The 26,749-nt window shown below is 32.7% G+C and overlaps 1 long non-coding RNA gene across 1 annotated transcript in view; it reads right to left on the reverse strand.

Annotated features, from left to right (window-relative positions):
- Positions 1-26,749, reverse strand: part of LOC145323712 (uncharacterized) — a 135,892-nt gene that overhangs the window by 7,935 nt on the left and 101,208 nt on the right. The window contains exons 2-4 of the long non-coding RNA XR_013881070.1: positions 25,324-25,411; positions 16,447-17,310; positions 12,838-12,945 (exon numbers count right to left, since the gene is read on the reverse strand). This is a non-coding gene — a long non-coding RNA (uncharacterized LOC145323712). The remainder of the gene's footprint in view (positions 1-12,837; positions 12,946-16,446; positions 17,311-25,323; positions 25,412-26,749) is intronic.

Here is a 26,749-nt window from a genome sequence, read left to right on the forward strand (position 1 = left end):
TATATATAATTTATACATATATGTCTGCGAGGCTTTCACAGGTAATTTTCACTTTCTTGTACAGAAAATCAACCCTTTGTCATGAAGTCCTAACTGTGTTTAGCAATATGCAGTGTCTGTTTATCAAACCACCTTGAACATCCCCAATTATAATTACAAAATTACCTCTTCTGTAAATTAAAATCATTCAATAAAAAGTTTGGACATTACTAGTTTTGAACCAGCCATTTACAATTTATTTGAAGTGCCCAAAGTTTTTTGAGCCAATGTCGTTATAAAACTTTGGGTACCAACGTTATTTGCAATCCAATGTCCCCTCCCTGTTTGGATGCGTGTACCCAAGAGTACATATTACAAAAATGAGAGTGTTATAACCGTCTCTTTCTCATGTACATGTTTTCCTATACAATTGTTACAAGGACATTTTTATATCAATATCCATAATTTTGACATTATTGGTACGGTGTCCCCCACCCACCCGCCTACTTTAATTATTTTTCAATAAGTTTGCAGTAGTTATGAAAACCGGGAAATGTAGATACGGAAAGTGTCATGTGTGACTTTAAAAAAATAGGTCTAAATCCATCTCTTTTTTCGGGATTTCCTTTCGCTTTCCCAGTTCTGCTATCATTCTTCCTTTTTAGACGTATTTTTATGACGTCACACATTAGTATCTCCTGAAAAGTAACTATTTGCACACAAAATGCTTATTATTAACAATTACTGCATACTTTAAAAATACTTTTAAAAATAACTTTCTTTGTGAAATTTTTATAAAAGAATTAAAGGTTCAAATTCCCAAATTTTGGAAATTGTAATTTTTCCTTCTTAGTCTGAATACATTATAAAATGGAACAAAGAGAGGTTTATTTATTCAGGTAGGGAGGGAGGGGGCATTGGTGATTAAATTAATCTATACCCCTATCCTATCCCTTGGTTAATACTTAAAACAAAACTGTGGTACCCAAAGTTTTATATTCATGTTGTCTTTTTTGACCCAAATCTTTGGGTACTTTCATTGAATATTAATAGGTAGGGTTTAAACCAGAAGTATACAAACTTTTCAACCAGTATTTTTTATTTACATTAGGGCAATTTTGTTTATCATAATTTGAAATATAAATAAATCCATTGCCACTGTCTTATCCCTTAAGATCCCTGATAATTACCAAAGCTGGATCTTTAAATCATTTTAGTGGTGAGCCAGATCGGGGTGAGCCAACTTTCCACCAACGAGAGCACATTATTTTATGAAATGCCGCACTGTGATTGGCTGAAATTCGGCTCACCCCGATCTGGCTCACCACTAAAATGATTTAAAGATCCAGCTCAGAGTAAAGTTTATTTCATTTTTATGTAGTGGACTTGATAAAGTATCTTTTAAAAGGTTTTATAAGGAGAATTAGTACAGTATGATAATTCATTTAATTTTAGCGGTTGTGCCCCTAGCATATAAAGACTCTGTATTCGAAGGAAGGACAGTTCATCGTAAAACTCAATCTAAGACTGAAATAAAGTAGCCTAAAACCATCCCATCAACTAAAATGGAAAACTTAATCGGTTCAGTGGTTAGCGAGGTATACATGGTCAAACAAAAATGCCTCACTACTTTATACCATTTGATTTGATTCTTTGAATTGCAATTTTTCCGTATCTAATAAAATCAATATTTATTTTAGCACTTAATTTATATAAATGTTAGTTTTTAATAAGAGATAAGAAATTTTAAAAAATGAATTATGATTACCTATTCTAAATTTTATTTATTATCGTATTATAGACAGCTTTCACAGATATTTAAATGAAACAGTATAAGATTAAAACTAATTTTGTTAGCCCCGAGGGGCCAAAGGGCCGGTCTAACAAAACTAATATTGATTTTATGATTTTTATTTTTATATTTGTGGGAAAATGTCTGTAATACGATGCTATACATGATTTAGTATGGATGAGAACCGGATCTAATTCACCGGATATTAATCAGTTTCAAAGCTATACTGGAAAACAAGTATAACAAGGCAAACCTAGTTCTTTTTAACTAGGTTCAGATGGTCCATACGTCCACATGTACGTAAGGGAATATTCTGATTTTAAATTTGTTATTACATATTTTTCGGAGCAAAATTAATCTCAATTTTCTCTCTTATTTCGTAAGAAAAATGTTATATATAAATGTATTTAATACCTGCATTAAAAAAAAACATGTTATTTACATATTTTTCAGGGGATACTCTTTATTGTGGCCATATATTTAAGTTTTTTTTCACTTTTCTCCCTCCCTAATATAAGAATAATAGCCAAAAACCGGCCCTGAACCATAAAATTTCACATAAGGCCCAGCCATTTATGATATTTTAGCGGATAAACACACACATCTTTCTACTTTATAGTTCATCATCCCTGGGTATATAAAAAGCTTCACTTGAAAGGAGAACCATATCGGTTCAGCAGATAGCGAGATCTTTTATAACAAATAATCCAGTCGATCAAATCAGCAAAATATGACGTACTATCCAGAGAGAGTTGTTGAGTTCTCAAACGTTTCAACCAGTAATCCTAATCTACAAAAGGGGTAATAACCAAAAAAGGGGAAGTACACCAATTTATCGCCCATTGTCTTATCCCTTTTTGATCCCTGGGTAGTATTTAGAGCAGCTCCGCTCCCAAAAATGCACCAACTAGAAATTTGCAGCACTCGTCGAGAGAATGCAAAATTATTTCATAAAGAGATAATCATATAACTTAGTCTGTACAAATATAACAAGGACAATTATTATCATAAGTAGCGCAGAGATGGATCTTTCAATCATTTCAATTGTGCGCCAAATCGGGGTTTAGCCAACTTTCCACCAATGAGAGCACAGAATTTTACGAAATGCCGCGCTGTGATTGGCTGAAATTCGGCGCACCCCGATTTGGCGCATCATTGAAATGATTTAAAGATCCAGCTCAGCAATAACAAGCTAACAGTATTTTTAATAGAAAAAAGAACAAGAACGTATTATACACAAAGAATTGAGAAAATTTTGACTATGAAGTTTAATAAACAAATCATTTAAATTGACATTAGACTTAGGAAACTTTTCATTTTAAAATTCTACAAATCTATTAAAAAGAAGGGGACATAAATAGAGTTTATAGAGTCGTAAAACTTTTTATTTTTCCGTTTGTTATGGACAATTACTTCCTTGTTAAATATGATACTTTGACTTAATTTTGAAAATTTCAAAAAACCTCTACAAATTGGAAAATTCTCAATAAACTCTAAAAAATGGTGATTTTTTAGTCATTTCTAAGGCTAAGATATTTTGAAACGGACAACGTTTTCTAACGCTACTCCTCAAGGCCTTTCCTTGGAGCACCATGAAGCGATAGTTCTGATGCAATGAATTTTTGACCTCCATAAGGGGGCCCTCAAAAATCCAAAGTGCTTGTACCATCGCAATTTTTGCATTACAGAAAAAATATTTTGCATGGGTCATTTTTTTTTGCATAAATCAACCATATTTTGGCTGTGGGCAAAAATTTTAACAAATTTTTTCATATCCTGGACTGGACACTAATAGGCGCAAATAACTGTTCCATTATGGCTTCAAAACCAATTAATATCCGCTGTATCGAAACCGGTTCTCAGCCATACTGATAGATAATGTATATCATCGTATTAGAGACAATTTTCTATGAATATTTAAAAAAAAAGTCTTCTTATTGCGCTACATCCTCAAATTTAATTTTAAAAACAAAATAGCTTTTCTACAATTATTAGTCTGTTTGTCTGTCGGTCTGTGTAGAAATAAGTAGCGAATTTTTGCATTTATCACAAAGGACGTCCTAAAAAATTCATATTGAACAAATTGCATTTTTAAAGATTATTGTTTGTACTTAAAAAAATTAATAATGGTTAATTCATTAACAAAATACGTAGAAATTTTTCAATAAAATGAACTTAATGATTTTTCTATATTTTTTTATTAATCTTTTGTTAAAATGAAGTGCACATAAAAAGACGGGGGAAATTTGACAAGAACAAAATATCAATAGTTTTCTACTTAAAATAAAATGTTTATAAGTCTAAAACTTATTGATCTAAAGGTTAAGACAATTGATATTGAATTGGTGTACACTACAGCCCTGCTTACGATAAACAGTAATGCCCTTTCTGTAGATTAAAATTATCGGTGGAAAAGCTCAATATTTAAGAAAAGTTCCCAAAGTTTTAAAGCAAACGAATAAAAGCATGTAATTTTAAAACTTTGGGGACCAGTTCAATGTCCCTTTCGGGGTGCGCCGAATTTCAGCCAATCACAGCGCGGCATTTCGTAAAATGCTGTGCTCTTATTGGTGGAAAGTTGGCTCACCCCGATTTGGCGCACCTTTGAAATGATTTAAAGATCCAGCTCAGGTAAAATCATATCATTTTTTTATATGAAATATATATACGTAGGTAAATTATAGAGCAGACATTTAACCATAAAAAATATGCATACACGAATTAGAATAATAATATGTACATTATATGCATTTATCTACCAAATTCGGATATCAGAGACAAGTTTTCTGTAAAATAAATATTTGAATCTTTTATGTAGATCTTTTTATTGGTGAAAATTTTTGGACACTTCTTGTGTTTACAATCCAATCAAACTCAATAAAAGTCCCCAAAGATTTGCAACCACTGAATGAAAGAACATGTTTTTTTCCAGTATCGCTTCGAAACCGATTCATATCCGTTGGATTGGAACCGATTATAAGCCATACTGAAAAATTAAGTATAGCAGCGTATTCAATCCAGGTTTCAACGAATATAAAAATTTACAATCATAAGATTAAAACCAGCTTGATATCCGCGGAAAGCTGTTTATAATACGATGCGATAAATAGCTATTCTTGGGAGGGTGGTGGTACCCTCTCAAAAATAGTTATTAACCTTTCCAGGACCTATGAGTAGCTACACTGAAAGGAGAAACATATCGTTTTAGCGGTTAGCGAGATCTTTCGAACGTATACAAATAAAACGGACATCCTGTTACTTTTATATAAGGATTCTTTAGAATACTTTTTCCTAACTTTAAAAGTGAATAACTCTCTTTGAAGTCGAAAGTAATAGTCAAACTTAAATCAAATTAAAAATTGAATTTAAAAGTTAAAATAACTACTAGACAGTTTTAAATATGATAAAATTGATAAAATATCTCCTATTTTAATAATAAAATAGTAAGTCAATAATAATTTTTCTCGCATTCATTCGAATCCGGTGGATAGGAACCGGTTCTCATCCATACGAAAAAACTATGTCTAGCATCGTATTATATCCAGTTTTCTACGAATATAAAAATTTACAATCATAAGATTAAAACCAGTTTTTTTTAACCTTATAATTGTACAATTTAAATCCTCGGAAAAATGTTTACAATACGATGCGAGAAATAACTATTAAAGTATTAGTTGCAAAGCTACCCTACAATTTTAAGTCTGCTTATTGTTAACATCGTTTGTATGCCATTGTAAAAAAAGACATATAAAGATGTAAAGCACTGAATGGCTTGAATGAAGTAAATATCGGTGGCAAAACTTTGATTAATCTTTTAAAAATCAGAATACCATCCCTGTTTAAAAATTAAGTTTAAAAAGTTAAAAGAGATTTTAAATTGCAATTCACAAAGAGAAAAAAATTAAAAATTCATAGAAGTAAAGTTATATCATAAAATTACATTTTATTACATGATGTTACATATTATATGTCCAAAAAAGCGAGGCTATTCCAATAGTCTTGTTTGTCTGTCTGTTGAACCATAACCTTATTAGAAGAGGAACCATTATATTGACATTTGCTTAATTAAATGCCATCTGAATTTGGTATTGGTGCCTTAATTTTTCCAAAATTATTCACTATGAAAAAACAGGTATAATTTGTGGATACTGCTAAAAATAATTTTATGATACAAAATAACCCAAGCCAATGAAGAAACTAAGTTGTTGATTATTAATTTCTGTCAATGGGTTAAATATAACAATACTTTTGTTCCTTTATGTATAAACACTGTATATGTCATTGTCCAATAATGACAAATGTCAACATGCACTTTTAATGGTTTATGTCGACCACATGGCTTTGATAAAATTGCTTATTTTTGACATAATATTGACATGACATTTCTATGTCAATTATGGAATAAAGAGGGATCATGACTGGCTGGCTTAGAATAGATGGAACGAAATTTCCAGTATGGCTTCGAAACTGGTTAATATCCGCTGGATTAAAACAGGTTCTAAACCATACTGAAAAATAATGTGTAGCATTTTATTACAGACAATTTTCTATGAATGATAAAATAAAAATCAGTTTGTATTTTATTCGTTTTAATTTTGTAATTTCTACTTTTAATATCCGCGGAAAGCTGTTTATAATACGATGCGGAAAATAACAATGACAAAATATGCTAACAAGAAATTTGCTATATGATAGGCTGACTTGGCCACTATTTACTTATAGAAACCTATAACCACTAGGGATTGGCCCGGATATCCGGTTATCCCGTCGAATATCCGGTAATTTGCCGGATATCCGGCCATATTCAATAACCGACCAAAAACCGGATATCCGGCATTAAAAATCAGCCGGATATCCGGTGTCCGGCCAAAAAAGTATCCGGCCCAACCCTAATAATTACTGTATTAAGGGTGAGATAGGAATAAAAATATGCTTTTTATAAATATAATTCTTTAACAAATATTATAAATCCAATTATATCATTTATCATTAATAATAATATTATTACCAACCCAGACAAACTTTTTATGTAAATTAGTTTATTTTTGTCTCAAAACTAGCTTATTTTTAGTTGTGTAGGTAGCTACTCTAACATTATCTTAGTCTGTTTGTTTTAAAATATTAAAAAAATAATATCATGTACATACTTCTTCATTTAGGGGCGTGTATGGGTGTCAACACCCCTTTAAAATTGAAATTGAAAGACCCTTCTTCCTCTTTTTTTCACCACCAATTTTCACACACCCCCTTGGTTAATCAATGTGCACGCCACTAACTTCATTGTTTATATACAAGAATGAGTAAAATAAGATAGGCTACATATCAAACAGCAAACGTTAATGGTCGATTAATTGGACACAATACAATCTGTCCCGATTTTGTATTACTTTTGCGGAACATTTTTCCAGTTACGTCATATTTTTCTTTCCCGAAAAAGGAAAGGGGGAAAGAAAAAAAAGGGAAGGGGGGAAGAAAAAAGAGATGGGAGAAAAGGGGGGTTTTCCCCATCTCTTTTGAAGAGATTTTCTTCCCCCCTTCCCTTTTTCGGGAAAGAAAAATATGACGTAACTGGAAAAATGTTCCGCAAAAGTAATACAAAATCGGGACAGATTGTATTGTGTCGATTAATTGATGTACACTCCATATTATGTACAAAGAAAATAATTCCGCCTTATATTCCCTGTTATATATATAGATTAAATCATTGGTGAAAATGTTTGTACTCTTCTAGTTTGTACGAACCAATCAAGATTTAAGTATAATGTTAAGCAAAATGTTACCTTCCCTTCTGATTTAAAAGTTCCCAATTATTTTCAAAATTCTTCCCACTCCCCTAATTTTAACTGAGGATAGTTACTGCAAATCTAATGAAAATTATTTCAAATTAAAAATAAATTTGTAAATATTTGTTTTCTATAAAAACTCGTGAGAAACTGCAAAAAAGTTCCAAGGCGATTTCTAGAGTTATGAAATACCATAATAGGACAGTTCAATTAGTGATTTAGCCAAAACCGTTGTGTACTGTCACAGTTTATAAGTTTAAACCCCGCCAATGTCTTTTATTTACCCCACATTAAGATTATTGGCGGGAGATGGGAAGCAAAATTTTTGATTTTTTGTTTTTGATTAAATTAATTATTTTAAGGAATTTAATCCTTGTATGTACTTTTTAATATGAGATTATGTTTTTATTATCACAACTTCTCTTAAACTAACTTTTTCTGTCAGTCTGACTATTTTTCCTAATTAGAATCTATATATTATTATTTGGATGTTGCACTACATTTTCATGTACTCTCATGGTTATTCTCGCAGCTAGCTCAAATATCGATATCCTCCATCCATCCCCTTTACCCCATCCCCTACCCTGCTACTGAATTAACAAATTGACCAATAAATGAGATCCTTATTAACAAGCTAAATTAGCGACAAATTTTCCCCTGTCAAAATATCCACGTATTCTATATCCATTCTAATAAATTATTGGAATTGGCTATATACTTTAGTATTTGATTGACAGATTTTTGATTAGAAATTCCCAAATCAGTGATTTATCTACAATACCCACCGAAAAGTTATTTTTGCAATTACTTGATAATTTAAGTATCATCAATTTACTAAAAATGTACGAATTTCTGTTCTTTGGGTGGTGTAGGGGCGGCGTTGGCTTAAAGGGGGTGTATTGCAGGCATTTAGATAGGTGTAATTTTTAGGGGAGGGGTGTTGGATATGACCTCCTAATAATGCCAGGGGGGTGCCACTGCATACACCATTTATTCGGCTTGACTTTACATTGGTCTATCCAACGAATGGTTTTGTGCTATTTTAAAGGACGATCTAAAAAGATAATCTATGCTTTAGAATCAAAGGTTAAATGCTTCTATTTTAAATAGGTATTGGTCTAAATTTCATAATCTTTTTCGTACATTTATTTATTGTTATTTCTAAAGTTGTTTTATATCATAATATTACAATACAATTAAAACTTTAATAGAATGTTATTGTTTAGTTATTTTATTGTTACTTCTTCCCATTTGGAACCATCGTTTTAATGTCTGTTGGCAAAATAATAATTTTTGCTAACTCATGCGCAAAAAAACCAGGTAGGGAGATGGTTACTGCAAAAAAGGCGTTGTTCTGTCTATCCTTTTCTACTGTTTGATTAATATTTATTTCTCGTATTCATTCGAATCCGGTGGATAGGAACCGTTTCTCATCCATACGAAAAAACTATGTCTAGCACCGTATTATATCCAGCTTTCTACGAATATAAAATGTACAATTATAAGATTAAAACCAGTTTTTTTAGCCCGTGCCTTCGGCATCTCGGGGCTAAAAAAACTAGTTTTAATCTTATAATTGTACTTTCTATATCCGCGGAAAGCCGTTTATAATACGATGCGAGAAATAACTATTCTTTCATGTAAACTAAAATGACCTAAATTAATAAACAAACGAAAATCTCTCCACAGTGACGTCCAAGCTCTTATATTGTGAGAGGGGTAAAATGGTTTTAGGGGGGTAATTTAATGTATTTTTTTGAGGGTGTAAAATGAGCATTTTTAAAACAATTACCCCTTTACCCCAACCCTTAGACGTCTATAACCCACCCCCTTATTTTCGGAGTGGGGACAAAACACCTAATTTAAAAATACCTAATTTAAAAATGCCTAATTTTATAAATGTCTAATGTGACAAAACACCTAATTTATAAATACCTAATTTAAAAATGTCTAATTTAAAAATGCCTAATTTTAAAAATGCCTAATGTGACAAAACACCTAATTTTAAAAATGCCTAATTTTATAAATACCTAACTATAAATACCTAAGTTTAAAAATACCTAATTTTAAAATACCTAATTTAAAAAACCTAATTTTAAGCATATCTTTAAACTGTTGTTAAATGTATTAAACTGGCGGCTACGCCCCCTAGAGACCTCTAGGGGCTATTGCAGTGCAGAGGGGAATTCAATTTTATTTTAGTCTTGGGGTGGGGGGGGGGGGGGTTACAACCCCCCTACACAATTTCAAAATATAGTTAATTTGCAATTTCAATGTTATGTCAACTAAACTGACTTTAACAAACAGTGATCATAAAAAAAAGATTTATGATTAGTTTGTGGCACTTGAGAAATAAATTAATTAGTAAAATCAAAGGTTGAAGGACAAAGAAAACAAATGAATTTTTATTTTTTATTGGTTTCTTCCCTAACCTAAGTAGCCGAAGTGTCGCTTTAAAAACTCGTCAAGGGGATGGTCAGTCAGGGTTAATGGAGGGAAAGGTAAGAGTAGGTTGATTTTTTGGGGGTGGTAGTTGACCATCCCCCATTTTAATGGCGTTGTTACAAAAGACCAACTCTACAAAAGACCAACGCCTACAAAAGACCAACGCTACAAAAGACCAACGCTACAAAAGACCAACGCCTACAAAAGACCAACTCTACAAAAGACCAACGCCTACAAAAGACCAACGTCTACAAAAGACCAACAAATATAAATTGTTATATAAACATCAAATTTATTAATAAAATAATACATAATCAATACATGGCTGCAGCGCTCGGCCCCCTTGCCTTTAACCTAACCTTACCTAAATATTATAGAAAAATATTAAAAATTTGAGAAAAAAATTAACCAACCACTTTTTGTAAAATTAACGAAATTCTAAACTATAAATAAGTTAATGTAAATTAAAAATTCATACGTAAGTTAGGTTAGGTTAGGTTATAGGCAAGGGGGCCGAGCGCCTGCGGCTACGCAGGCCAGGGGGCCGAGCTCTGCGGCCATGACCTTCTAGCATTATGATTTTTTTAATGTTGGTCTTTTGTAGGCGTTGGTCTTTTGTAGCAACGCCATTTTAATTCTAGTTTTATAAAGAATGATTGAAGAGATTTTTTCAAAGGGCGATTTCTCATTGGAAGGTGTTGGTAACCTCCCTAAAAGCGTTATAAACATTCTCATGACCTATGGGAAGCTTCATTGTAAAGATGAATCATAATGATTCATCGATTATCGAGCTCCTTCAGCAAGAATCATTAGCTAATTGTATTAATGTTATCAAAATTTTAGGTATTTTAGTGAAAAAATTATATATTCTAAAATTAGGCATTTCTAAATTAGTGGTTTAGATAGTTTAGAATTAGGTATTTTTAAATTAGGCATTTTTAAAATTAGACATTTTTAAAATTAGGTATTTTTAGTTAGGCATTTTTAGTTAGGCGTTTTTAAATTAGGCATTTATAAATTAGGTGTTTTTAAATTAGGTGTTTTTAACGTAGGTGTTTTTAACATTAGGTATTTTTAAACTTAGGTGTTTTTAGTTAGGCATTTTTAGTTAGGCATTTTTAAATTAGGTGTTTTGTCCCCACTCCTTATTTTCAACTTAAGAAAATTAATGCTGTTTATTACGAGGTATTTTGTGTCTCTCCTGTTCTAATATTTGTTTATCAGAATACTTATTCCTATCCTTAATACGCTAAAATGGTAAATATAGGGGGCAAAAATGTCCTGTTTATAGACAAAACTTTCATAGACCAATCAAAGCAAAAGACTCTATAATCTTAATGCTCTATTTGCAGTGAAAATTAAGGGACTTTAGTGGAGTTATATGATTTTTACGGCTTCTATTCAAGATAGTATTATGAAGAATTGTCATAGTTTGTCTTTCAGTCTAGTGGTAAAGGTATAGTAGACTTTTTTGAGTGAAAAGTTAATTTTTCTTATCCACTTTTCAAGATAGATACAGAAATGTTTTCTGATTATTCTAATTATCAATAAATATCTTTTGTTGACGGAAATATAACCATCAGTCTATAATGTTACGCAAGAACATTTGGGGGGGGGGGGAGTCGGATACTCTAATTAATGTCTATTGCCCTGGGTTTCCCGGTACGCGAAAACGCGACATTATTATCACACTCTGCCGATATAGGAAGGATATTAAAAGGAGCATAGCCACTCTATAACTATTCTTCCTTGTTCATATAATCAGAGAGTGAGGGGAAAATAGGCTGTTTATCACAAAAGTCCCCAAAATTTTATAGTAACGTTTTCTTATTCGTTGGCTCAACAACTTTGGGGACTTTATTGATTGGTTGTTTTATTAAATTGAGTTTCCACGTTTCAGAACTAATTTTAATGTACATTTGTAATCGATCGTTTTTTAACATTTGGGATGTACATCAATTATTCGGCCATTGACTTATCCCTTTAGATCCCTGTCATAAAATGTAATACATTAAGTTCTCTGCTAAATAAGTTTTTATAGTAAGTATTTACGTAATTTCAAAGGTATTTAAACTAATGATGAATTTAAATCTTTGTACTTGTTACTTTAGATCTCTAAAACTTCTTTTAAGAAGAAATGAAATTAGATGCTGCTTTGCTTTACTTGCTATTTTTATAAACATACACTCATACATTTAAACACATGACAATTTACTAAAAACTAAGTCATGGAAGTTTAGAGTCAATGAACAAAAATGGCAACAAAAAACTGCAACTTAATTTTTAAAGAAGACAATTAATTAAGAACCTACACTCTTTCTGATAAAGATATAATTTCCATAAGAATTGCTAAGTTTTACACTTTAGAAATTAACGTTATATAAGATTTAGTTATTCATAATGGCTAAAACATATCGGTCCCATCTTAAGTTTTGGTCCCAAAATAAATTTATGTACAAAAAATTAGTACTAAACAATGATCATTCTGTTGACAAAATGGTGTTTATTTAAGGTTAATTCGTTTACAAATTATTGTTCAATGGCTTAACATGGTTCAAATAGCATAAAAAAAACTTGCTTATTACTGACAACACAATACCTAAGTATTTCTATTTAAGAATATGTATATGTTGAAAAATAAGAAATTGACACAATATTATTTCGTGCCGTCAGTTGAATTTTAACTAACTAACATAAATTAAAACCAGTTTAGTTAGCCCAGGCCTTATGTCCCTCGGGGCTAACAAAACTTAATTTCGTCTTATTTGTTTCATTTTAATAACCGCGGAAATCTGTTTATAATACTATGTCGAACTAATAAATTGGGTAAAAACTTACCCTGATATCCTAAGTTAAGTTGAAACTATGGTTAATTGTTGGTTGGTTGGACTTGTTGTGTTGGATAGTGTTGGTTTTTCAGCGCTCCCTCTGAGCTATACTCTCTAGCTGAAGAATATATACCAATTGAAAATACAACATTATGTAAAAAAAAACAAGGATCTTTAGGGTTAAGACAATGGCCGACAAATTAATGTACATCCCCAATGATGATATACAAAGTAACTCCTTCTGAAGATTATAAATAGTGGTTGGAACGTTTGGACACTTAACTAAATAAACCATCCAATCAAAATCTAACAAAAATCCCAAAAGTTGTTAAGCCAACGAATAAAAAACGTTATTATAATAATTTTATAAATAGTTTGATAAATAGCCCAATGTCCCCTCCATGTTAAAAAACACATCGTCATAAAATCTACAAAATAATACTTTTCTAAAAATGAAATAAATTTGACCTATTGATTATTAAGATTTTATTATTAGTAGATCATTAGGTAGTATACAAAGATTCGTACTTTTTGTGATTTCCTCTTTTAAGATATTTAACCAATGTTGATTTAAATCCAGGAAGGAGGGGAAATTGGACTGTAAATTACTCTGGAACCCAAAGTTTTATAACCACGTTTTTTGTTTAATTGGTTCAAAACCTAAGGATACTAAATTGAATTTTAATTAGGTGTTTAAAACTGCTAGAATCAAATCTTTTAAACTAACTATTTCAATCTACCGATGTATTCATTTTGTATATCATAATTGGGGATGTGTATCAAGTGATTTCTGCTCTAACCTGACAACTTTAAACAAACTATCTTTATTTAAATATTTAAATCTTCTTCTTGCAGATATCATAGATTTTTTTTTGTAGTTTTGGAAGATTTTTTTATTACAAATAAAAATATCAATTGTAAATAATGATAAGTTAAAAAATACGTCGTTTATTATCAAAAACACAAGGACAAAAAATGTTAATAAGTAGCAAATCCTCAATAAGTTAACTGCAGATCAAATAATCAAATCAGAATAATAGAAAATGTGTAATTTTAAAAGATATATTAATAAAAATCAAATTAAATTGGTTTAAATAAAGGAATAAAACACTTACAGACGTAGTTATAGAGTATCTGTACTACTAAAAAAGTATATATTATTATTATTAAATATTGTTTGTTATTGAACCATTAAATCCTTTTTAAACAATGTAAAATTGCACTTTTTAAATGCGTGGCATCTCTGCATTTGTTAAAGTCCCTCGCTTTTTTCTTTTTAAAATCTCTCTCTCTCTCTCTCTCTCTCTCTCTCTCTCTCTCTCTCTCCCTCTCTCTCTCTCTCTCTCTCTCTCTCTCTCTCTCTCTCTCTCTCTTTACAATTTTTTTATTAATATTTATATTAGTATATATTTATCTATCAATTCAAATCACTCTCTTTCACTCTCATTCACTTTTTTAAAACTGAAATCTAACCAATTAAAATCTAGTGAATTATTTACATATCCACGGACAACAGTCAAACATACGATAGAATCCAATAAAGTAAAATTATAATTAGTATTTTTTTTGTTTGGCCGCTTGTATATTATATATCCTTTTATATAAAGAATTAATTTTTTTTATTATTAGCTTAAGATTTCGATAACTAATGGACCAATTGAATTCTCTATATTAGGGAAGCTTCACATTTGCCCAGGTATGGTTTAAGATTAATATCTTATGATGGTTTTGGGCTATTTTCTACCTACTACCTTCTGTACAAAAAAAATACGCCTATGGATATTTTGCTTTTTGTGGTGCAATGTTAATAAGGAAGCCAAATCTTGCCAAATCATTCTGCAAAAAATAATCAACCCGAAAGGTCTACTTTTGGTAGCGCAGCTACTCTGTACACAGTTAGTGGTTGTACGTCCATCTTTCACAGTAATTCAATAGCTGTTGATGCATTTTAAAAGTTTTTTTAAAAAGAATTGTCGAAAATAAAATCTAAATTGCACATTACTATTTTATTATTATTGTTTGTTATAAAGTTAAAAAATACATCAAGTAATAAACTTATTTATTTTTAGGAATATTATGTATAAAATGGCTGGATTAAAACTGATTCTCAGCCATACTAAAAAATCATGTATAACATCGTATTACTATTATTACTACCATTATTATTATTCTTTTATTTGTGTTATTGAATTATTTTTAGGGGGAATATTTTTTTGGGGCGATTTCTCTTAGGATGTACCCTACCTCAAAATAGTTATAAACCTCCTCTTGACCTTTGAAAAGCTACACTTTAAAGGAGAATCATATCGGTTCAGCGGTTGGCGAGATCATTTGATACACACAGACAGAAAAGAAATATAAACATCCTGTTACTTTAATAATGGCACGAAATACAATTAACTACCTGGTTTTTAATTGGCATTAACAATTAATAAAAGTACGTGTCTATTAGAAAAGAAAAAGTAAGGGTTGTAAAGTGTAATTGTAAAATCAACAAGTTTTTAGAAGCACTGCTACGTTAAATGTAGGTTTGTACGTCTGTCTGGCTGTCATAAAGATTAAATAATAGGGTTAAAAAACAATTATTTTTGACTGTTAGAAAATATAGAGCTATGATATAAATAATATTTTTAAAAATGCAACAGCTTTTTTTTTAATTAAAATGCTTTTTAGACCTATTTTTGCTAGTGACAGTTGGATGTTCGTATTTTCCCTGAATCTAGAGTATCTGTGGTTCTAACAAGGATGACAACATCCATAAAAGCGAAGCACTGAAACGGTAGGAAAAACGGACATTAACACTTGTATAGTGTCAGAACTGAATAATCATAATATAAATGTATAAGAGTCAAAGCAAAATTGTAAGTAAATTTGTTAAAAAAACTGATTGATTCAGGATAATGTTTATGGACATACTTACATTTTTAGGACTTGATTATAGAGTTGCTTCGCTTATTACATTATACTTTGTTGTCCCAGGAATTAATATACAAAAAATCAGATCAATCGGATGATTAGATCACATAAAAATTTGTTGTTAAAAAAGTAAAAAAATCAACATGTTTAAAATGGACGTACGGACATTTTTGTGATGATTATAGAGTTGCTACTCTTTCTAAATCGTACCTAACTATTAAAGGAATCATCATGCAAAATTTGAAATCGATAGGACAATTCTAACATGCCTAATTTAACGAAAAAAGCTATCCGTTACGGACGGACGGACGGACCGACCCTAATTATAGAAAAGCTTCGCTTTTAATAGATGTTTTTCGCATCGTACTATTGACAGTTTACCATGGATAGAAAATAAAAAATTATAAGATTAATTCAAGTTTTGTTAGCCCCAAGGGACAAATGATCTGGGCTAACAAAACTTGGATTAATACCCTACTTTTTATTTTAAAAATTCGTAGAAGATTGTCTATAATACGATACGATACATGATCTTTAAGTGTGGCTAAGAACCATTTATAATTCAGTTGATATTGATTGGTTTCGGAGCCATTATGGAATAATTATTTATTGCATAGTATTATAGACAGCTATTCCGCGAATATTAATATGAAAAACTATATCTATTAAATCAATTTTAATTGGTATATATTTGTGTAGGTACCTTATAGAGTTGAAATCACTTTGAAATCAAACAATCAATTTTCACTAAATCCAAAATCACTTTGCTGTTGCACTTTATAAGTTATCATATTTAATTTTTAACACACACTTTTAAATATGAATTATTTACACTTAATTTAACTTTTGTCACTGGTTAGATTGCCCATTCATTTTTAAGTATTTAAAAAAAACTTTCCAATCACTTAAGTAATTTTTAAAACCTGTTTAGGTGGTTTTATTTTACTTCCTCATATTATTGACGATTTGAATAAGTGTTTGCAATTTTATAAATTTTGCAAAGGTCGGTTCAAGTTGCATTTTGCACATTTATGCACATATGTATATATAGAATTTTCAAATGGCAGGTTTTCCAAAAATCTCTCCTTGTTGTTGTTATTGTTTCTCAAAGCACGTATCTCTCCAATGTTTTGTCTTGATTTTGAGGTCAAAAAAGTTGAACTATTGAGGTCACTTTATTAATCACTAAATGTATTTTTTTTTGTAAAATAAAACTGTTATTTATTATGAAGGATTTTTTCGTCCTTTAAACCACATTTTGTTGATTTTGTTACATAGCATTTATTTTTAACTGAAAGGTCAAGTTATGACTGTAACATTTTAAGTATAATTTTATCACTTTAGGTAGAATAATAATACTAATAATCACCAAAGTATCAGTTACAGCATGTTGTATATTTCAGAAAAAATATGCATTTTTCGAAATTTTTCTGGTGGTACTTTTGTCAGTTTTGCTACTGCTGGCTGGCTGAAAAGCCGAGGTGTGTGTGTGTGTTTGTGTTGGTCTGTACGTGTGTCGTACACGCCTGCAGTACTCTCTGGTGGCTGACAGCACAGCAGTAATGCACTATAGAGTACAGAATGCGACTAGAGGAGAATAGATTCTGGATACAGCGTGTCTGCACCAGGGGGGTGGGGAGGAGGGGGGCAATCACATTTGGGGCAGTTATTTTTTGGGGGGAAGAAAGGGCTTTTCCTCCCCCCATCCTCCCCAATTAAAACCCCCTTGTACAACACACCCATTTGCATTTAATTTATCTACAATGTTTTTAGATCCCCCCTTTCTTTCCTAAATAACAACCCCATGTGCAAATATCACCTCCCCCCTCCCTTTACAACACACTTATAGCATATATTCCTTGCAAAAATCTCCACTCCCTTATCTCCCCCCTCCCTCCCACCCTTTCCCCCAAACACCGGCTGTACACATTGCTGCTAGTGTGTCGTGTAGCTCTACTCGAGGTGCGCGAAAAAGTCCGCAAAAATGTTTGCAAATTTTGTGTGTGTCTGTGTGTGTGGGGATTACGGGAAGCACTCTTGGAGAGAGATAGAGAGTAAGGGGGGGGGGGGATGAAGGAGATAGGGAAGAGAGAAAGAGTTTGTGTGTATGTTTGTGGAATGGGTTAAGAACGGATTCGGGTTTTGCGAACTTATCGGAGCAAGTAGGGGGGAGGGGGTGTTAGGAAGACATCTGACTTATAAAAGGGGAAGCACCGGTATTGATAGGAACGTGGAAAGGGGGGTAAATTGATTAGAATAACCTTAAAAGGGCAGTTTTATAGCTCCCCCTTCTTAATATTTATTACCCCCCCCCCCCCCCCTTGAAACGTAGAATACTCTCTTATGCACTCTGGCCAATTCTCTTCTGCCCCCTCCCCCCCCCCCCCCCCAGCTCTCTGGGTGCAGCAGACAGTGGACTGACTGACTGGCTGCTGCTGCAACTAACTGCACACAAAACAGACCATTTACAGCTTCAGGGGGTGGGTTGATCTACAGGGGGGGGGTGGGGGGTAATGGGGGCAAACTATAGATAAGGAACCAATATGGCCTGATATTGATGTGAGAGGAGAAAAAGGAAAATTCTCTATGAGAAGGGTTGAGGGGAGGGGGGGGGGGGGGGTGGGCGTTTATTTTTTTAAAGGGGGTAAAAGCCGGCTTGTTTATATTAACATGAAAAAGAAGGAAGTAGAGGGATTCGAACAGAGTGTTTCATTGCCTGGCTTGGCTCTCAGAGGCTCAAGGCCAACACACTCCGGGAGGCCACAAAACACCGGGTTTGGGGAGGGGGTATTTGGGAGGCGGGGGGGGGGGGGGGGGTCTGATCTGTTGAAAAGTGGAATGGTGTCGGTAACTAAACTAGAATGGTGCTTCTGATAATGATACTTTTTTTTACTAGCGAGGCTACTCTAGATGTCACTATGTAAATCCATTCTTCTACTATTCATAATGGATAGCTGTTTTCTTTTGTAAAAATAAGTCTCTACTGTATAACATACTCTGTCTGACCGTCCGTCAATTATTCTGTGGAGGCTATTGAATTTGTATATATCTACTTTCTAACTCACACTATCTGCCTGTCTTTATTTGTTTGGTATCATATGGTTGGGAGCTTATGGATGTTATCCTCCTTGTTTAGAGGCTAATATGCGATTTTATGGGAGAAATAAATAGAAAGGGGTTGGGATTAAATGCTCCGATGGAAGAAAAGGGGAAGAGTTGATGTGTCGTATATAGAACATTGATAGATAGATAGTTGTATGGGGATGGATAGATAGATAGTTAAGGCGGTGTGGAAATAAAACCAAGGTCGACAAGAATGTCAATTTCCAATGCGATGCAGCTGGGATCATTGGACCACTTCAATTTTAAAACAGAAATTAAATATTATCGTGGATTTTAAAAATTTTAGGAGGTTTGATGAGTGAATCTACTCAATAATTACGGTTCATCCAAGCGTCCGTCTGTCTGACCGTCCATCATGCAAACATACACTTAGAAAATGGCTTGCACGCACCTGCACACACACACACACACACACACACGCATGCACCTGTAAAGACTGATACACACTAACACACGGTAACATATGAGTCTTTATGGTTAGGGTCTTAAGGTCCTAAAAATGTCTCCCCATAGGGCTAATATCTTCAATATATATTAGTAATATTATAATAAGATAAAATTAAGAATTAAGTTTTAAAAAATGTCCCTAGTAAACATGTAAAGAAATTCCAAATACAAGGAAAGAAATAGGATATATATAGAGCAGAGGGGGCTATGGGGGGGGGGATATGGGGGGGGGATATGGGGGGGGGGATATGGAGACACAAATAGGACATGAAATAAAGTACGTAAACTAGGACATTCGGGGGGGGGGGGGGGCAACACATACGGAAACATAGAAAAAAGAGAGAGATGGGAGAGAAATAGAGTTAGAGAGAGAATTACATTTAGAGGCCTAGTTAATGTATGGATAGATAGATAATTTTAGAGGCCTAGGAGGTTAGATAGATAGATGTAGTCAGATATCCTGACCTTGAGAGTGGTTTAAGTAGGCCTATTTGTATAGATAGATAGACAGAAATAGTTAGGCCTAGCAATTAGTATGCAGTCAGCTAGGCCTACATTTATCTATCTATTTATAGAGGACTACATCTTTAATCAGTTGGGCATAAACTTATACATATCTATCCATCACCTAGGCCTATATCAACATAACTATTTATATATCTATCTATAACAGCTGGGCCAATTTCTAGGCCTAGGCTTTGTTGAACAGGACAATTCTTATAAAAACAAGGATGACAACATTCATAAAAGCGAAGCTTTGAATTGGAAGGACAAACGAACATTAACAATTGTAGAGTGTCAGGACAAAATAAGCAAATTATTAATGCAAAGGTCTAGTCAAAATTGTATGTAAATTTGTTGCAAAAGTGCCGAAGTACATGATACTGTTTACAGACATACTAACATTTTAGGACTTTATTATAGTGATGCTTCGCTAATAACATTGTACATTGTTGTAATAGGAATCAATATTTAAAAGATATCATGTATTTAAATTTGTTGCTTATCACACTTAAAAATGTTGGTTTTGCCTTTGCACAAAAAAAGGCATATAGCATATCCTTGCCACTATACGAAAAGTTACTCGGTTGGTTGTCTGATAATTGTTTGGGTCTTGTTTGAATTGTCCTATCAATATCAAATATTGTATACATATTTATGCAATTTATTAGAAGATATAAAACAAACAATTATAAAATTGATGAATTATGATTAAATCATTGACTTGTTACTTTCCTCCTAGCCTCTAGGGGACGGCAGCTTAAAAACGCCCAAATACTTTTTTGAATCTTTCCTGAAAAGTACAGCCCATACAAATAAAAATTTCCGAGATCTTTAGTTGCAGACATAAATCACCTTAAAAAATCATAATTAATTACAATGATTTAACTCTTTAGATTTGTCTGTCTTATTCTTTTACTTGTTTTTCAGAATAATATTCCTTTTCCCAAGCTACATTAAACCTTTCTTTACATATAGTTAAACAATGTTCAAGCGAGAGCCATTTATCAGCCCGCAATAAAATTAATCATATTATTCAAAAAAGTGTCATTTTTATAATATTTGGCGAGGTTTTAGTATTAAATTTGATATATGTTGTTAGCCTTAATTATTCTTTTTATAGAGCCACTCTTTAACTCACAATTCATTAGCTTCAGTTTTTTTAAAAGCGAAGCTTTTCTATGCTTAAAGTCCGTCCGTTTTGGATAGCTTTTTTTTTGTTAATTTAGGCATGTTAGAATTGTCCTATCGATTTCAAACTTTTTTATAATGATTCCTGTAGTTGTTAGGTACGTACGTCCATTTTAAAGATGTCGATTTTAAACATATTTAACAACAAATTTGTATGTAATATTAATTTCCGATTGATCTGATTTTTTGAATACTGATTACTAGGACAACTAAGCACAATATTATAAGCGAAGCATCTCTATAATCAATCAAGTCCTAAAAATGTAAATATGTCCTTAAACATTATCCTGTATTTCAGCAGTTTTTAACAAATTTACTTACAATTTTGTTTACTATTATACTTTTATATTCTGATTAATCAGTTCTGACACTCTACAAGTGTTAATGTTCGTTTGTCCTACCGTTTCAGAGCTTCGCTTTTATAGATGTTGTCATCCTTGTTTTTCAATTAGAAAAATGGATAGATAATAGATGTTTGAATCGAGTGGCAGAAAAAGACAACCATTATATAAATAGATTGTTAGATAGACTTTCACAAGAGTTAGAATGGGGAACAAATAGGTAAACGTAATTTCATTATATTGCAAATTTTTAAATATGAAAATATTCGCATATTTGCAAAAACATATGATAAACAGCAACACTATATAAACCATCATATACTAGCAATGGATATTAAATATTCGCGGATAAAATATGGACCTTATTTGTTGGTCAGTTCGTTCATCCAGTAGGAGGTGAGGGAATAGGGTAAGGGGAAGGGGGGTATCGTTATTTCATCCATTGTGAATGCACCATTTCATCAGAGTACATGAAAATCTGGTGCAACATCCAAGAAATAATGTATCGATTATCCTAGCTGCTACAGAGAGGAAACTAAAATTTTGATAAATAAACGAACAAAACGGACAAAAATTATTTTACAGCTAAAATTTTAAATAATTTAAAGCACGCCCACGCTATTTTGGAGGGGATAAAATGAGGGGTTTCAAAGATTGAAGGGGGTAAACAAACTAAACCACTACTTGGACGTCTTCAAAATAAAATAGTGAGAGTTTCCTATCTGAGGCTTAAGATCTCAGATATTGCTGGATTTAATTGGTTTTATTTTTCTGGAAAGCCTTATACATGTCTTGGGTTGATTTTCATGATCTTCCCCGGCTACCCCTGGATGCTAGAGGCGAATTATCTAGCAATGTATACACCTAATACATTTTTAGACAGTAAATAAGAAAATAGACGGTAAACAAAATTGCCAACTCAATTATTTAAATTCAAAATCTAAGTCTCTTGAGTTTTAACGAATGAGAAGAAGTGTTGATAATACCTAATGTAGCAATCTATAATACAAAGTAGCTTGATGTTTGTCTGTCTGTCCGTCTGTCCGTCCGTCCGTCCGTCTGAAGCTTAAGATCTCGGTAATTACTGAACCGATCGGATTCTACTCTTCATGGAATATACCTACTGGTCCTGTGGTGGTTTTAGGCTATTTTCTTGGGGGGTGGGACGCCCCCAACCCTCCTAAAAATAAAAAAATCCCCCATTTTTTTTTGCAGAAGATTTCCTAGGTCCTTTTTTTGCAGAGGATTTCCTTTGTCCTTTTTTTATGCAGAAGATTTCCTAGGTCCTTTTACGAATTTCGGCAAAAATTTTATTTTATTACATCTTGGGGCAAAGCCTCTAGAGGCTAGGGGCGAAGCCGCTAGTATAATTTAAAGTACAATACTTTTATACTTTATTTTTATGTAGCACATAATTGTCCTTGTCATTATAGATTTAATGTTCTTTTGATCAAAAACTTTTTCTTGCTTTTTTCAAATTAATTTTTCCAGGATGGCGTCGAAACCGATTAATATCAGCTGGATTAGAACCGGTTCTCAGCCATAATGAAAATGATGAATATCATCGTATCATATAAAATTTTTACGAGCAGTAAAATAAAAATTCATAAAATTAATAAAAGTTTTGTTAGGCCAGGCCCATAATTTTTTATTTTGAATTCGAGGAAAGCTGTCTATAATACGATGCGATAAATAACAATTCCAATTTACATTTTCTCCTTATTGAAAAACAAGCAGCTTCTCCCCTAGAATTTAGGGGCTCTATATTCGAAGGGATATGGAAGGAAGGAAAATAGCCTAAAACAATACCTAGACTTAAAAACTATAAAAAAGCCTAAAACTATCCCGGGACATGTAAGAAGGACTGTAAAGGAGGACTGCATCATCGGTTCAGAAGTTAGTGAGATACTACGCTACAGACAAAAAAAGGTTACTACTTTATATATTAAAAAAATTCAAGGGCTTTTTTCTGTATCTAAATTTTTATCTGTACTGTTCTATCATTTCTCATAGAAAAAATATCCCAAACTTTAGCTGCTGACTGACCCCATTTCTACTCAGCATCTAGGATGCACACACACACACACACACACATACACACACAATATTCTGTGTGCATTTTCAGTGTATTGTGCATCTGTTTTTGTGTGTGTTGTGCACTTAGCAACAAATTTAATTTCGCACTCCTCTCTCTCTCTCTCTCTCTCTCTCTCTCTCTCTCCATCTTTTTCCTCTCGGAGCCGAAGCCAGAGCACAATATTTGAGAGGAAGAGAATTTTGGGGATAAACTTGCAGTTTCTTCTCAATATTTGGTAGGCGGAGGGGGTAAGATTGGTTGTGTGAGGTCCTGTGCAAATTTTTGCATTTCCTCCCACCCCCCGACCCAACCTCCGACCAGCAAAGCCACCCTCCGGGAAGCCCTAATCTCCGTGATGCCGGTTTCTTGTTATTTGGGGGTGCAACCCTGTGAGCTGAAAGACGCAATTCCAACCCCTTGCGAGAGTATAATATTGACCAACCAACCCCCCAACGGGCCCCGGCCGTTTTCGCAACCCAAAAAAATACACTTGCCATCAATTCTAACCATACCCATATCCCCCCCCCTCCCCGGCAACTAAATTTTCCTACCCCTATAACCAAAACATCTCTACCCCTTCTCACACCCCCTTAGAGGAAATTACTCTGAAAAATGCATCAACCCCCCTGCACCATTGTTTCTGAAACCCCCCTTTAAATTTTCCTTGTTGAGTTTGTGGTGCAAGCACCCACCCTCCCTCCTGCCAGAAGAACCACTGGTTCGTCCAGCAACCGGCCCATCACATCCAGAACCCTTGGGCCACTAGAGGGCTTTTTATCAGGGATAGGGTTGGCTATTTCGAAAAATAAATAGTAGAACAGAAAATCAAAATATTTGATTCATATTTGAGTAATAACTATTAGAATGTTTACTTGTATTCTAGAAATACAATTTTAACGTTGATATTAGAGTAATCATAACTGACATATTATCGACAATGCAGTTATTGAGTCAATTTTCCATATATATAATAGCCAACATTAAGCTAAAATAAAATATACAGTTATGTTGATTAAATAACAGCAATATACCCTTGTCCTTCCTCTGGTAGTAGTTACCAGGACCTATAGCTCGCAGGGAAAGGGACATTGCATTTTAAGATTATTTATATTGCCTCGAAAAATTACAACAGCCATAGATGGCCATTAAAAATTGAATGTTTGTGTTTTACACCATATATTTTTGATTAGTATAGTATATTTTTTTTAAAAAGGAACATTTTAGACTAATTGAAATTTTTATGAAAATCATTTTTTAATTAGTTGAATTATATCTGTCCCTGAAAGCTCTGGAGAGCTGGATGGAAGGAAGGTACCGGGCGCCTACAAATTTGCTCAGTGCCAGGATGCATTCTATATATATTATAAGATATATAGAATATATATTATTCTACATATCTTTCTATACAAATTTAAAGAACGTTTATGAAAACAAGAACACTTATGTTCAACTGTTGCAAAATTAAATCAAAGGGTTTGGTGGGAAGCTTAGGATCTCAGAAAATACTGGTTCGAATTGGTTGTACTTTTCAGGAAAGTTTTACAAATGTCTTGAGAAGGTTTCAGGCTGTTTACCTCACCTATCCCCTAATTGCTTGGGATGCAGCCGCTTGTTTAAAGCATTGGAATAATTCGGCCCCTTGCAGCTAAAAAATGGTTTATTATTTTTTTTAATTTCTGCGGAAAGCTGCTTGTTAGACGATGTGATAAATAACTATTATGAACTTCAATTAGGTTATAAACAGAGATTTCAGAATGTGTTTTCTGTATATGACATTTGCCCTTTACATACATCGAAATGGGTATTTTAATTTTATGTTTTAACCCACCCCCCCCCCCCCGGATTAGAAACTGAATTAATTGTATTTTAAAACAATATCAAATCAATTCCTCTAGTGCACCTAAAGAATTGTGAATTTTCGGCAGCTTCTTAATTCTGTATGAGTATCTTTGTGATTAGTTCTAGCTTGGTTTGTGGTTGGACTTTACCTGAAAAAAGTTTTAGATTTCAGATGATTTTATTATCATTTAAAATAAGTATAATAATTGTTCGCCTGTCTGTCTATATGCTCTATACGCTTTGTGTTTGTCATGGGCATGTTTTAGTCCATGTAGAATAATGAAACCAACTCCTCAAAATCTTACTCAAAATATGACTTAAACTCAAAGAAACCTACAAGATATTTAAACTACAGAAAGGTTTCATGACTTTCAAATTTAGGTAATTGGATTAAAATAGAATATGTTACTCAAATAAGCAGTATCTTATGTAATTTATGGTTTAATCCAATTGAGATGATCCCAACTAACATCTTTTTGTATGTACATTGTACTTGTGTACGCTTATACATACCTGTAAAAAGAAGTACTATTTTCATGTAGGAAATATCTGTTAATTAAATAAGGATGACAACATCCATAAAAGCGAAGCACTGAAACGGTAGGACAAACGGACATTAACACTTGTATAGTGTCTGAACTGAATAATCAGAATATAAAAGTATAAGAGTCGAAACAAAATTGTAAGTGAATTTGTTGAAAAAATGCTTGATACAGGATAATGTTTATGGACATACTTACATTTTTAGGACTTGATTATAGAGTTGCTTCGCTTATAATATTGTTCTTTGTTGTCCCAAGAATCAATATACAAAAAATCAGATCAAACGGATAATTAGATCACATAGAAATTTGTTGTTAAAAAAGTAGAAAAATCAACACATTTAAAATGAACGTACGGACATTCTGGTAATAATTATAGAGTTGCTACGCTTTCTAAATCGTACCTAACTACTACAGAAATCATCATACAAAGTTTGAAATCGATGGAACAATTCTAACATGCCTAAATTAACGAATAAAAGCTATCTGTCTCGGACGGACGAACGGACGGACCGACCGACCCTAATTATAGAAAAGCTTCGCTTTTAAAAAATAATGATACCTCATAGAGTAAATGCAAGAAGATACCTCATAGAGTAAATGCAAGAAGATAGAAGGAAAAATCTTTGAAAACATACAAACAAACTTTTGACCTAGTTATAAAAGCGAAGCTTTTCTATTATTGGGTTCGACCTTGCCGTCCGTACGTAACGGATAGCTCTTGACATTAATCTAAACATATTATAACTACCATATCAATTTCAAACTTTGCATGATAATTCCTATAACAGTTTCAGGAAGCGCAGCACCTCTTTAATCGTTACCACAAAGTTTTTTTTACCTTCTTTCAATAAATTTTTTTTGGCCTGTTAGCAATCCAAATCATTACAAACAGGTTAATATGTAGGTATGTTATAGATATACATATCTATATATCTGCTGTCT

Source organism: Acartia tonsa, chromosome 7 (genome assembly GCF_053477335.1).
Source record: "Acartia tonsa isolate MP-2025a chromosome 7, ASM5347733v1, whole genome shotgun sequence".
NCBI lineage: Eukaryota > Metazoa > Arthropoda > Copepoda > Calanoida > Acartiidae > Acartia > Acartia tonsa.